Source organism: Coregonus lavaretus, assembly GCF_964263955.1.
Source record: "Coregonus lavaretus genome assembly, chromosome: 7".
Classification (NCBI taxonomy): Eukaryota; Metazoa; Chordata; class Actinopteri; order Salmoniformes; family Salmonidae; genus Coregonus; species Coregonus lavaretus.
Genome location: NC_139994.1, coordinates 45,386,158 through 45,398,903, shown reverse-complemented (window position 1 = coordinate 45,398,903; position 12,746 = coordinate 45,386,158).

Genomic DNA, 12,746 nt, shown 5'->3' with positions numbered 1-12,746 from the left:
TTTGGGTCTGGAGGCAGCAGGCAGATTACACGGTAGTTCCCCAGTGTAAGGCGCTGGTCGATTCAGGCGCAGCTGGGAACTTTATGGACACGTCATTTCCAAATAGTCTAGGCATTTCATTGGTTCCCCTATCCATTCCACTTCCCATCAGAGCACTTGACAGTCGACCATTAGGGTCCGGGTTCGTTAGGGAGTTTACAGCACCAGTCACTATGGTTACACATGAGATGCATCGAGAGCAAGTCACTTTTTGTTATGATTGAGTCTCCTGATTACCCTGTTGTGTCATGGCCGCAGAGGGTACTCACGGGGTGTTCGCGAGAGTGTCAGGGTAGGTGTCTAGATGTTTCCATTGGTGCATTCCCCCCGAATCCCTCCATTTGGTGTACGCGTTTTCAAAAACGCAGGCGACCAAATGACCACCTCATCGGGTGAGGGATGGCGCGATAAACCTACGGGTAGATGCTGTGCCTCCCAGGAGTCATGTGTATCCCCTGTCGCAGGCTGAAACGGAGGCTATGGAGACATACGTCTCCGAGTCCCTGCGCCAGGGGTTCATACGTCCCTCCACTTCACCCGCCTCCTCAAGTTTCTTTTTTGTGAAGAAGAAAGACGGAGGTCTGCGCCCTTGCATTGATTACCGAGCACTGAATAAGGGGACTATACGTTATAGTTATCCTCTACCCCTCATTCCATCTGTGATCGAGTCAATGCATGGGGCGCGCTTCTTCACAAAATTAGATCTCCGGAGTGCAACCTGGTGCGTGTCCGAGAGGGGGATGAGTGGAAGATGGCATTCAGCACAACCACGGGGCATTACGAATACCTGGTGATGCCTTACAGTTTGATGAATGCTCCATCCGTTTTCCAGTCCTTTGTGAACGAGGTGTTTCGGGACATGCTTGGTCGCGGTGTAGTGGTCTACATCGATGACATTCTGGTGTATTCCGCTACGTGTGCCGAGCATGTGTCCCTGGTTCGCAAGGTGCTGGCCCGACTGTTGGAACATGTTTTTCCAACAGTCCGCCTCCTTCCTCGGATACCGCATTACCACCTCAGGTGTGGAGATGGAGGGAGATCGCATTTCAGCCGTGCGTAATTGGCCGACTCCAACCACGGTTAAGGAGGTGCAGTGCTTTATTGGCTTTGCCAACTACTATCAGAGGTTTATCCAGGGCTTTGGCAAGGTCGCAGCTCCCATCACATCACTGTTGAAGGGTGGGCCGTCCCGGCCCCGCTGGTCTGCTGAGGCTGACCGGGCCTTCAGTAACCTGAGGGTCCTGTTCACCTCAGCCCCGGTACTGACACCCTTTCCTCGTCTGGACGGACCATCTCCACCTCAGTGTCCTGCTGGGCTGAAGTACGTGCCTGCTCTTGTCCGTGACCGTGTGATTTATTGGGCACACACATCCCCCTCCTCTGGTCACTCAGGTATCGGTCGTACAGTGCGCTGCCTGACCGGAAAGTACTGGTGTATGCCTCCTCCTGCACCTAGGCACCTCCCAGCGGGTAAGTTACAGCCCTTACCAGTTCCACAACGGCCATGGTCCCACTTGAGTATTGACTTCCTTACTGATCTTCCCCTCTCTCAAGGCAACACCACCATCCTGGTCATTGTGGACCGCTTTTCCAAAGCCTGCCGCCTCCTTCCTCTGCCCGGTCTCCCCACGGCCCTGCAGACTGCGGAGGTCCTGTTTACACACATCTTCCGGTACTACAGGGTGCCAGAGGACATAGTGTCTGTCCGGGGTCCCCAGTTCACATCCAGGGTCTGGAAGGCGTTCATGGAATGTCTGGGGGTCTCGGTCAGCCTGACCTCTGGTTTTCACCCCGAGTCTAATGGGCAGGTGGAACGGGTGAATCAGGATGTGGGTAGGTTCCTGCGGTCCTACTACCAAGACCAGCCGGGGGAGTGATCGGTGTTCTTGCCATGGGCCGAATATGCCCAGAACTCTCTCCGCCACTCCTCCACTAACCGAACGCCATTTCAATGTGTTTTAGGTTATCAGCCGTTTCTGGCACCATGGCATCAGAGCCAGACCGAGGCTCCTGCGGTGGATGACAGGTTTTGGTGTGCGGAGGAGACTTGGAACGCTGCTCATGTCCACCTCCAACGCGCCGTGTGTCGCCAGAAGGCCAACAATGACCGCCACCGCAGGGAGGCCCCGGTCTTTGTACCAGGTGATTGGGTCTGGCTCTCGACCCGGAATCTTCCCCTACGCCTGCCCTGCCGGAAGCTGAGCCTGCGGTTTGTGGGGCCATTCAAAGTCCTGAGGAGAATAAACTAGGTTACCTATAGGTTACTACTCCCTCCAGATTACCGTATTAACCCCTCGTTTCATGTGTCTCTCCTCAGGCCGGTGGTGGCTGGTCCGCTCCAGGAGTCTGAGGTGCGGGAGATCCCTCCGCGAGGTACTGAATGCCCCCCACCCGATGCCTCGAATCCAGGATGGAACGGACAGAGTACGCCAGGACCCCCTCTGGACATCGAGGGGGTCCTGGCGTACTCCGTCCGTTCTATCCTGGATTCGAGGCGTCAGGTGGGGGGCCTTCAGTACTCCGTCCTGGCGTACTCCGTCCATTCCATCCTGGATTCGAGGCGTCAGGTGGGGGGCCTTCAGTACCTTGTGGATTGGGATGGGTACGGTCTGGAGGAGCGGTGCTGGGTCCCGGTGAGGGATATCCTCGATCCCTTCCTGTTGTGGGATTTCCACCGTCGCCATCCGGCTCGCCCTGCTCTGTGTCCTCCTAGCCGTCCCCCTCCCAATCCACGAGGTACTGAAGGCCCCCCACCCAACGCCTCAGAGGGTGGGGTACTGTCACGACTTCCTCCGAAGCTGCCTCCTCTCCTTGTTCAGGAAGGCTTCGGCGGTCGTCGTCACTGGCCTTCTAGCCACTGCCGCTCCTCATCTCATCATTCCATTTGTTTTGTCTTGTTTATTACACACACCTGGTTCATATCCCCTCATCAGTACCTGTATAAGTGTTCCCTTTGCCCCCTTGTCTTTGTGTATGATTGTTTATTGTGGAGAGTACTGAAGCTTGGTGGAGCTCCTTGTATTTTGTATCACCGGGATAATTTCCTGTGTGCCTTGTATTTTCCAGTGTGCCTGTTTTGCGCACTGGAGTGTTTTGATGCTTTCCTGCGTAACTCTGTGGTTGCGGAATAAAGCCTGTTATTCTGTGATTTACCCTCCTGCGCCTGACTCCTTCACCTCATCACATGAATAAGCATATTTATTTGACAATACACCTAATCACCCATCAATCACATTGTTTTAAAGAAATCAAAATAGTAAACAATGCATACATATGCCTTTTATAGATAACATATAAACATCTGAATTTAAGTAAACATGAAATTATTTATTTATCAATACCACAAACCTGGGACATAGAAGAGCACCATATGAATTATTATTACTATCCAAGAGCGCACAGATTCTTCTGCTTTTCCATTTTAGGAATTAGACCAGTTCAAATAACACAAAATGTAAAACAGCATATTGTGCTTTTGTGGGTGAGTTAAAAATGGAAACTGGATGCTTACGGTAGGTTTTATATAAAATACTAGGTCAACTCCAGCAGAATGAGAAACACACTTAACAGACTGTAAATCAACACCCTTCTTGTCAATTTAACAGGTCCATGTTGCTGCTGTCAATTGTAAGCAGTACATTTACCACTGCATTCAGTCTGAACCCCAGAATAAGCAGGACAGGTTTACACAGGTGAAAAAAAGATAGCAAAAACAGTACATCACAACACTTTTAAACGTATTACTCAGTCTAGGTGTTATCAAATCAGGAGAAGAACAAGTTAAGGAAGCAGCATATAGAAAATGGGTAAAGGTAGGGTAGGTTTATAGAGATAAGATTGAGAGTTCCAAAGTGTCCGAAGTTGAGGGATCATGGGTCATAAAAGGCATAGTGTAGAATAAAGGGTAGCTAGAGAGATGGTTGGCCATGGAATAAACATAAAATGGGGTGCTGGTGTGCTTCTGCACCCCTTTTAAGTCGTTGTCACAAATATCCGGCCCATGTCCAGTCACACTCAGGGTCTGAGCGTGTGTCCCTCTATGTCATTCCGTCTCAATTGCAGCATTCAAATCATGGTCATCGTGTGTCTGTGAATCACAACATTAAAGACGAGCGATCACAGCATTTCCACAAATTGAGCCATAGACAATACAACTTAAGCATTGAGGACAGCTTACATTATGTCTACTGTGTGTGAATGATGGAAGAATCTTACTCCAGCTGTAGGTCCATTTGAGAATGTGTGGTCACTTAAGCCTGCCCAACCAGTACTAGGACCATTGGAGACTTGGGATGCTTGCTCTCAAAGTGCTGCTTGAATGTCTTCAGGTCTGCATCTATAAAGGTCAAGTACAAAATGGAGGAAGTTAACAATCTGTGGCTTAGATTGAATTCAAAGTTGACACAAATGATAAACTAAGCAATACGATGCAACAAACTACTACACATATGAAAGACTGTACCACACAGGCCAGTACAATAGCCTACACATGGAGGGGAACCTAATGGCACATACAGGCTGTGTGTAGCGGTTAGTGGTTATGATACGAAGGTTTGGCTTGGAAAGGTTTTTTCGCCTGGTCACAGACTGCTGATGTGTTGTGCACTGAAGTCCACAAGTGTGACAGGTTAAAGGAAATACTCATAGCCTGTTTGTTACGTGAATTATTTAACAAACTATTTCAGTGTCTCTGTGTGTCTCCCAAAAGGTTGTAAGTCTTTTGGGATTTAAGTAACGGCCAGAGTCCCGGTCTGCATAGTCAGAGATATTTATTCATTGAGAATTCTGCCATCACAATTTCAGAGTCCATCTTTTATACTCATACGTCATATAAAAACATCCCTCCCCTCTGTAGGCGGGCTGTAGTGTTCCACTCTAAAACTGCTCTACTGACCATCAGTTCACACACACACACACACATATACACACATGCATACACACACACACACACACACACACACACACACACACACACACACATAGCCTACTCCCTGCATTACTCAGTTAATGCCGTTCTCACAATATTCTGCACCATGTTTTCATAACAGTTTCTCCCCTCCCTAAATTGGGAGGCCTCTTTATCTTAGTTTCTCAGTTGTCTTTGTTGTCTGGCCTAACTCTTACTCACATTGCTAAATAGTGGCTCAATGCCATAGCCTTTACTGGTCCTACACTCACACATTTCTAACACATTATACACAGTTTCAGGGTGTAATAATTAGTCATTAATAATTAATCTATCACTGTTATACACTAAAAAGTATTAGTAAGTTCATGGTATGTGAGGATCTTAAAATATCTAAGGTTAAACAGATCATGCATTCGGTACTAGTTCATAGAGATTGATAAAATTCATATAACTGTGTTAAAAAGTTAAAATCCGTCAAGCGTACAAAGGGTAAAAATTGGAAGAGGAATGTGTAAACGTTATATTGATTACTTTATTTTGTGGTGCCTAATTTAAGGGTAAAAGTGTTAATCTGTGATCTACTAAATGCTCTTAATCTATGAGCCTGAGATCGATTGCTCTGGTCTCCACCCAAGTTCCCGGGGAAATTGTGGTCTTTTCCTCATTACACTAAAGTTCTCAGTGAGGAAACATAACCACATCACTCTCGTGATTATTTCTCCCCTTTTTCAGGGGCGTAACATTTTTTGGAGTCACTGCTGAGATAGCTGCTCAGATGTCCGGTTTCCACATCCTGGTCGCTGAATTCCGAGCCAGCTAAATCCCAACATAACAACCCAGACAGGCTGCAGTGAGGAAAGTGTTGCTGTTCGAGGGGAGCTGGAAGTTGGTGGTTAAGTACGTGTCAACTGAGGCCATTGAGAGACCATCAGAGACAGTAAGGACCATCTAATTCAGAGTCAACTCCTGCACAGTAAAAGTTCCTCCTGTCCTGTCAACATGACAACCGCCTTGGAAGAACTACAGGAAGAGGTAGTAAGAGAATTGCACACCCTGACTAAAGACAAGTTACTAGAGATATGTGATTTCCTTGACATATCAGGCGAACAGAGAAGAGATGTTCAAGACAAATCCTGCATATCATTGATGACTCACATTATGATGTTCCTTGAAAGAGAGGAAGTTGCAGAGTTAGAAGATGGCGGCATGTCGGAATTGTTGCTACTGACAAAATGACAGAGATGATCAGTGGCATAGATAACAAAGCAGGGCAAACTGACCATGATATTGAAACAGCCAGAACACATCACAGAATAGAGGAACTGAGAACTGTAACCCCACAACAAGGTGTGGGAACTGAGCAGATTACTGCAGCTAAAGCCAGTGATTCTCTGCGCCAGCCCCAACCCCCTGTCCATCTTCAGGGGAGCATGCAGCTCTCACCCAGTGCACAGCCCGGTTCATACTGGCGCAAAGAGTTTAACATTTCTGGTCAGATAGGTGAACCGGGCCAGAAAGATAAACTGACTTTTTCCAGCCTTGCCCATCAGATTGAGAATGGATTTAACAGAGGCTATCCTGAGGTAGAAATAGTAGACGCGGTAATCAGGGCTATTTCTCCAGGCTCACAGCTACGCAGCTACTTGGAAGGTAAACCCCAGCTAATTCTTCCCACACTTAGATGCATCCTGCGTTCCCACTTCCAAGAGAAGAGTGCAACAGAGCTTTACAAACAGCTAGCTTCAGAAGCACAGCATAGCAAGGAGACCCCTCAAAGCCTCCTGATGCGCGTCTTAGATTTGAGGCAGAAAGTACTATTTGCGTCCCAGGAGTCAGAATCAGGGCTTAAGTATGACCCTGCTCTAGTCCAGCACGTGTTTACACACAGTCCTTACAGGTCTCCAGAGTGACAGTATCAGGATAGACATGCAGCCTCTCCTGCTAGATAGCGAAACATCAGATGAGGTTTTGCTAGAGAAGCTTAACATTGCTTGTGCTAATGAGATAAAGACAAAACAAAAAGTGGTTTAATGCCCCACAGCTTGCTACAACAGTAAGTGTAGTCCAGTTAGAAGATACGCCATCTGCAAAGTGTCCTGTGAAGGAAGCCAAAGCTAAGATACCCGCAGAACTGTTAACAGAGTTAGCTGAACTTAAGACAGGTGTAGCTTCCCTAAAAGGTCTCAGTGCAGAGATTGCTCAGATTAAGGAGACATTACAGCAGCCTATGTTTCAGTCACCGCCTTATGCCTATGCCCCACCTCCAGTTAGGAGGCCAGATAGGGACCCCCAGCCACCTGTTTCCCAGCAGCAGTATTACAGCAACTACAGTCAGCCCCAAGCACCTGACCCTGCGCAGCATCAATATGCACCTAACCTGTATACCAACTGCTCTGCTCAAGCTCCAAGAAGGTGTTTTGTCTGCCAGCAGGCCAGAACAGATGCACGCTGCACACACTGCTTCCGATGTGGGAGTGGAGAACATTTTCAAGCTGGATGTAAAATCCGGGGAGTCAGACCATCAAAAGAGGCCCCTTTAAACGGGGAAGGGTTACCGCTGAGGGACGAGTGTTAACTGTAGCTACCAAAAAGTCCCAGAAATGTGCAAATTGTGCCAGAGAAGATTAATTTGAGAACCTGAAACAATGTTCATCATGTAAAGAGACACTGTACTGTTCCAAAGGATGTCAAAACCAACATTGGACTAAACATAAGGAAAAATGCACTCACCTGAAAATGGACTCTACCAGTGAAAAGCTTCCCTGTACAGAGGAAAATGCCCACTCTTTACCATCCCTAGCTCAAGTTTGCCAACCCCCATAAGGTCACCTCGCTAGTTGGCAGACAGTGCCTTGTTGAGTGTCACCTGAATCGCCACCACCTCCAAGCCCTATGGGACACAGGCTCTCAGGTATCGGTCATTGATGAACGATGGAAAGAGGAATCTCTCCCAAACGCAAGGCTAAGGGATGTTTCAGAAATTCTGGACTCGCCTGATGATCTAAGATTGACTGCAGCAAATGGGACTGAAATGCCGTACCTGGGATGGATTGAAACAACTTTTCGGCTAGCCTCTGAAACTGACCAAACAAAGGAACTGATCTTCCCAGTGCTGGTAATGAAAGGCTGTCACCTATCTCATCCCATCATAGGTTTCAATGTTATCGAGCACATCCTGACAATGACCGAAAAGACTAAATGGTACAGTACAGTGAAAAAAGCTTTCCCAAGCCTAAAAAGAAACAAGGTGAGAGCTTTTATACAGGCTGATAGCGCAGAACAGACTGATGAATACGCAGTGAAAACCAAGAAAGAGAAGGTTGCTGTACCAAAACACAGTAGCATTCAGATTGAGTGCCGTGTAGCTTCCCAGCCTTTCAAAGAGGACATGACAATGTTTTTCCAGCCAGACCTGAACCCGCAGTGGCCAGATGAACTTGAGTTCTTTGACACACTAGTCAGAGTCAGGAAAGGTGTTTTTCCAGTTATCATGCTTGATGTCTCTAACCCCACTGACCACGACATTGCCCTGCTAGGACGCACAATAATCGGTACAGTACAAACCATTATGACTGTGTTACCTTCCCAAGTCTTTGAAAAAGCTGTCACCCCAGCCACAGTGAATCACACCAGCGTTCGAACCCCATGTACTGCTACTGAACAGTGGGATCCACCAGTATGTTTAAGTCACCTAACCGAAGAGCAGAGAGAGGTTGTTAGGCAAATGCTTAAAGAAGAGTGTCACTCCTTCTCCAGATCAGACAATGACATTGGCTGCATTGAACGATTGAAAATTTATATTTCTCTAAAGGACTCTGAACCAGTCAACCGCCCATACATGTCAGTGCCCAGGCCACTGTATCAGGAGATGAAGGGTTACCTTCATGACATCATAGCCCAGGGCTGGGTTAGGAAGTCAAACTCTTCATATTCTTCACCTGTCGTGTGCGTTAGGAAGAAGGACGGGATCCTCCAATTGTGTATAGATTACAGAGACCTGAACAGAAAGACACATCCCGACCGCCAGCCCATCCCTCGGGTCCAAGACATCATGGACAGTTTAGGTGGTAATTCCTGGTTCTCCCTCTTAGATCAGGGAAAAGCGTATCACCAGGGGTTCATCTCTGAAGAAAGCAGATCACTGACAGCATTTGTGACCCCGTGGGGACTCTATGAGTGGATACGTATGCCATTCGGCCTCATGAACGCTCCTGCAGCTTTTCAGCGTTGTATGGAGGAATGTTTGGAAGGGCTCCGGGATAACATCTGCATTCCTTATCTGAACGACACGCTAGTTTTCAGTAAGACTTTCGACAGCCATGTGAATGATGTGCGAAAAGTTTTGCAGCGTCTCAGAGAGTATGGCATCAAACTCAAGCCAAGTAAGTGTGATCTCTTTAAACCCCAGGTCCGTTATTTGGGCAGAATAGTGTCTGCAGAGGGCAGCAGAGTTGACCCAGCCGATTTTGAAGCAGTAAGAGCATTGAAAGAAATCAGACCAGAGACTGTGGGCCAGCTCAGAAAAATGCTTGGTTTACTCACTTACTACAGACAGTACGTCAAATACTTTTCTAGGAGGGCCAGCTGTCTGTATGACCTCCCGAAAGCAGATTCAGAGAAATTACCTGACCACCCACGGAAAACAAAAACAAAGAAAGTAAGTCATGTGGTGCCCTCAAACAAGTAAATCCTGTGGACTGACCAGCTTCAACAGGCACTTGAACAGCTGATTGAGTGTTTGCTTCACCCACCAGTCTTAGGTTTCCCTGATTTCACTCAGCCATTTGTTGTACACACTGATACGTCACACCAAGGCTTGGGAGCAGTTCTTTATCAAGAGCAAGATGGGAAGCTTAGGGTCATTGCTTATGGCTCTCGAACCTTAACAGCAGCTGAGAAGAACTATCACTACCACTCTGGCAAGCTAGAATTTCTAGCTCTAAAATGGGCAATCACTGATAAGTTCCATGATTATTTGTACTATGCTCCGACCTTCACTGTATACAGTGATAACAACCCGCTAAGCTACATTCTGTCTACTGCAAAACTGAACGCATTCACTTCCAGGTGGGTTGCAGAATTGGCTGATTTCCACTTTACAATAAAGTACAGGCCAGGCAGAGAGAACAGTGATGCAGATGCTTTGTCGAGGATGCCACTGGATGTAGAGTCACTGATGAGAGAATGTTCTGAGGAGCTTCCACCAGACACCATTGCCGCCACGATACAAGCAGTTGAAGTACAGAAAGAGTCTGTTGTACCTTGGTCACTTTCAGCTGCATCTATGTCAGTATCAGCTGAAGGTGAGACAACCACTGCAACAATCAGCTCGATAGGGAAGGAGTAATCACATAATGGTAAACAGGTGTGTAACACTCAGACAATGGGTAGAACATAGAAACATAGAACATAGATCGGCAGTAGCTAGTATTCCGGTGACGACGAACGCCGAAGCCTGCCCGAGCAAGGAGGAGGGGCAGCCTCGGCAGAATCTGTGACAGAATGGGACAAATTGACAATAGACAGTGATGACATTCTGTACAGAATCACAACAGCCCGCAAGCAGTTAGTTCTACCAGAGCAGTACAAAAGGTAAAGTGATGGAAGAGTTGCACAATAACATGGGTATCACTAGTACGTGACCGCTTCTTCTGGCCATATATGCAATCTGACATCGAGCACTACGTGACTAAAACTTGTAGCTGTGTCAAGCAGAAAAAGCCAGGCCATGAAGCAAGAGCTCCTCTGACAAACATTGTGACAACACAGCCATTTCAACTGGTATGTATAGATTTCCTCCATGTCGACAGATGCAAAGGGGGATATGAGTACATCCTCGTGATTGTTGATCATTTTACACGTTTCACTCAAGCCTACGCCACCATATCAAAGTCAGGAAAAACTGCTGCAAATCTCATCTTCAATGACTTTGCCCTGAAGTTCGGGTTCCCCTCCCGCATCCACCATGACCAAGGGGGAGAATTCGAAAATCAGTTGTTCCATCAGTTAAAGAAACTCAGTGGCAAGGCGGGGTCCAGAACAACACCCTACCACCCGATGGGGAACGGTCAAGTGGAACGTACAGTGAGGGAAAAAAGTATTTGATCCCCTGCTGATTTTGTATGTTTGCCCACTGACAAAGACATGATCAGTCTATAATTCTAATGGTAGGTTTATTTGAACAGTGAGAGACAGAATAACAACAAAAAAATCCAGAAAAACGCATGTCAAAAATGTTATAAATTGATTTGCATTTTTTTGAGGGAAATAAGTACTTGATCCCTCTGCAAAACATGACTTAGTACTTGGTAGCAAAACCCTTGTTGGCAATCACAGAGGTCAGACGTTTCTTGTAGTTGGACACCAGGTTTGCACACATCTCAGGAGGGATTTTGTCCCACTCCTCTTTGCAGATCTTCTCAGAGTCATTAAGGTTTCGAGGCTGACGTTTGGCAACTCGAACCTTCAGCTCCCTCCACAGATTTTCTATAGGATTAAGGTCTGGAGACTGGCTAGGCCACTCCAGGACCTTAATGTGCTTCTTCTTGAGCCACTCCTTTGTTGCCTTGGCCGTGTGTTTTGGGTCATTGTCATGCTGGAATACCCATCCACGACCCATTTTCAATGCCCTGGCTGAGGGAAGGAGGTTCTCACCCAAGATTTGACGGTACATGGCCCCGTCCATCGTCCCTTTGATGCGGTGAAGTTGTCCTGTCCCCTTAGCAGAAAAAACACCCCCAAAGCATAATGTTTCCACCTCCATGTTTGACGGTGGGGATGGTGTTCTTGGGGTCATAGGCAGCATTCCTCCTCCTCCAAACACGGCGAGTTGAGTTGATGCCAAAGAGCTCGATTTTGGTCTCATCTGACCACAACACTTTCACCCAGTTCTCCTCTGAATCATTCAGATGTTCATTGGCAAACTTCAGACGGGCCTGTGCTTTCTTGAGCAGGGGGACCTTGCGGGCACTGCAGGATTTCAGTTACCAATTGTTTTCTTGGTGACTTTGGTCCCAGCTGCCTTGAGATCATTGACAAGATCCTCCCGTGTAGTTCTGGGCTGATTCCTCACCGTTCTCATGATCATTGCAACTCCATGAGATGAGATCTTGCATGGAGCCCCAGGCCGAGGGAGATTGACAGTTTTTTTGTGTTTCTTCCATTTGCGAATAATCGCACCAACTGTTGTCACCTTCTCACCAAGCTGCTTGGCGGTAGTCTTGTAGCCCATTCCAGCCTTGTGTAGGTCTACAATCTTGTCCCTGACATCCTTAGAGAGCTCTTTGGTCTTGGCCATGGTGGAGAGTTTGGAATCTGATTGATTGATTGCTTCTGTGGACAGGTGTCTTTTATACAGGTAACAAACTGAGATTAGGAGCACTCCCTTTAAGAGGGTGTGTCACAATCGTTGAGAGACGGGTCAGACCAAGGTGCAGCGTGCGATGTGAACATGTTTGTTAATAATAAACACAAAAACAAAACAACAAACCAACGTAACGTGAAGTCCAAGGCTATACATAATACAAGGCTAACACAGGAACACGATCCCACAAACATAGTAGGCAACTGAGCTACCTAAGTATGATCCCCAATCAGAGACAACGAGCGACAGCTGCCTCTGATTGGGACCCATACCTGGCCAAGCATAGAAATAATAACCTAGAACTTTCACACCCTGACTCAATTAACAAGAGTTCTATACGTCAGGGCGTGACAGTACCCCCCCCCCCCCCCTCCCAAAGGTGCAGACTCCGACCGCACAAACCTGACATAACAGGGTAGGATCTGGGTGGGCATT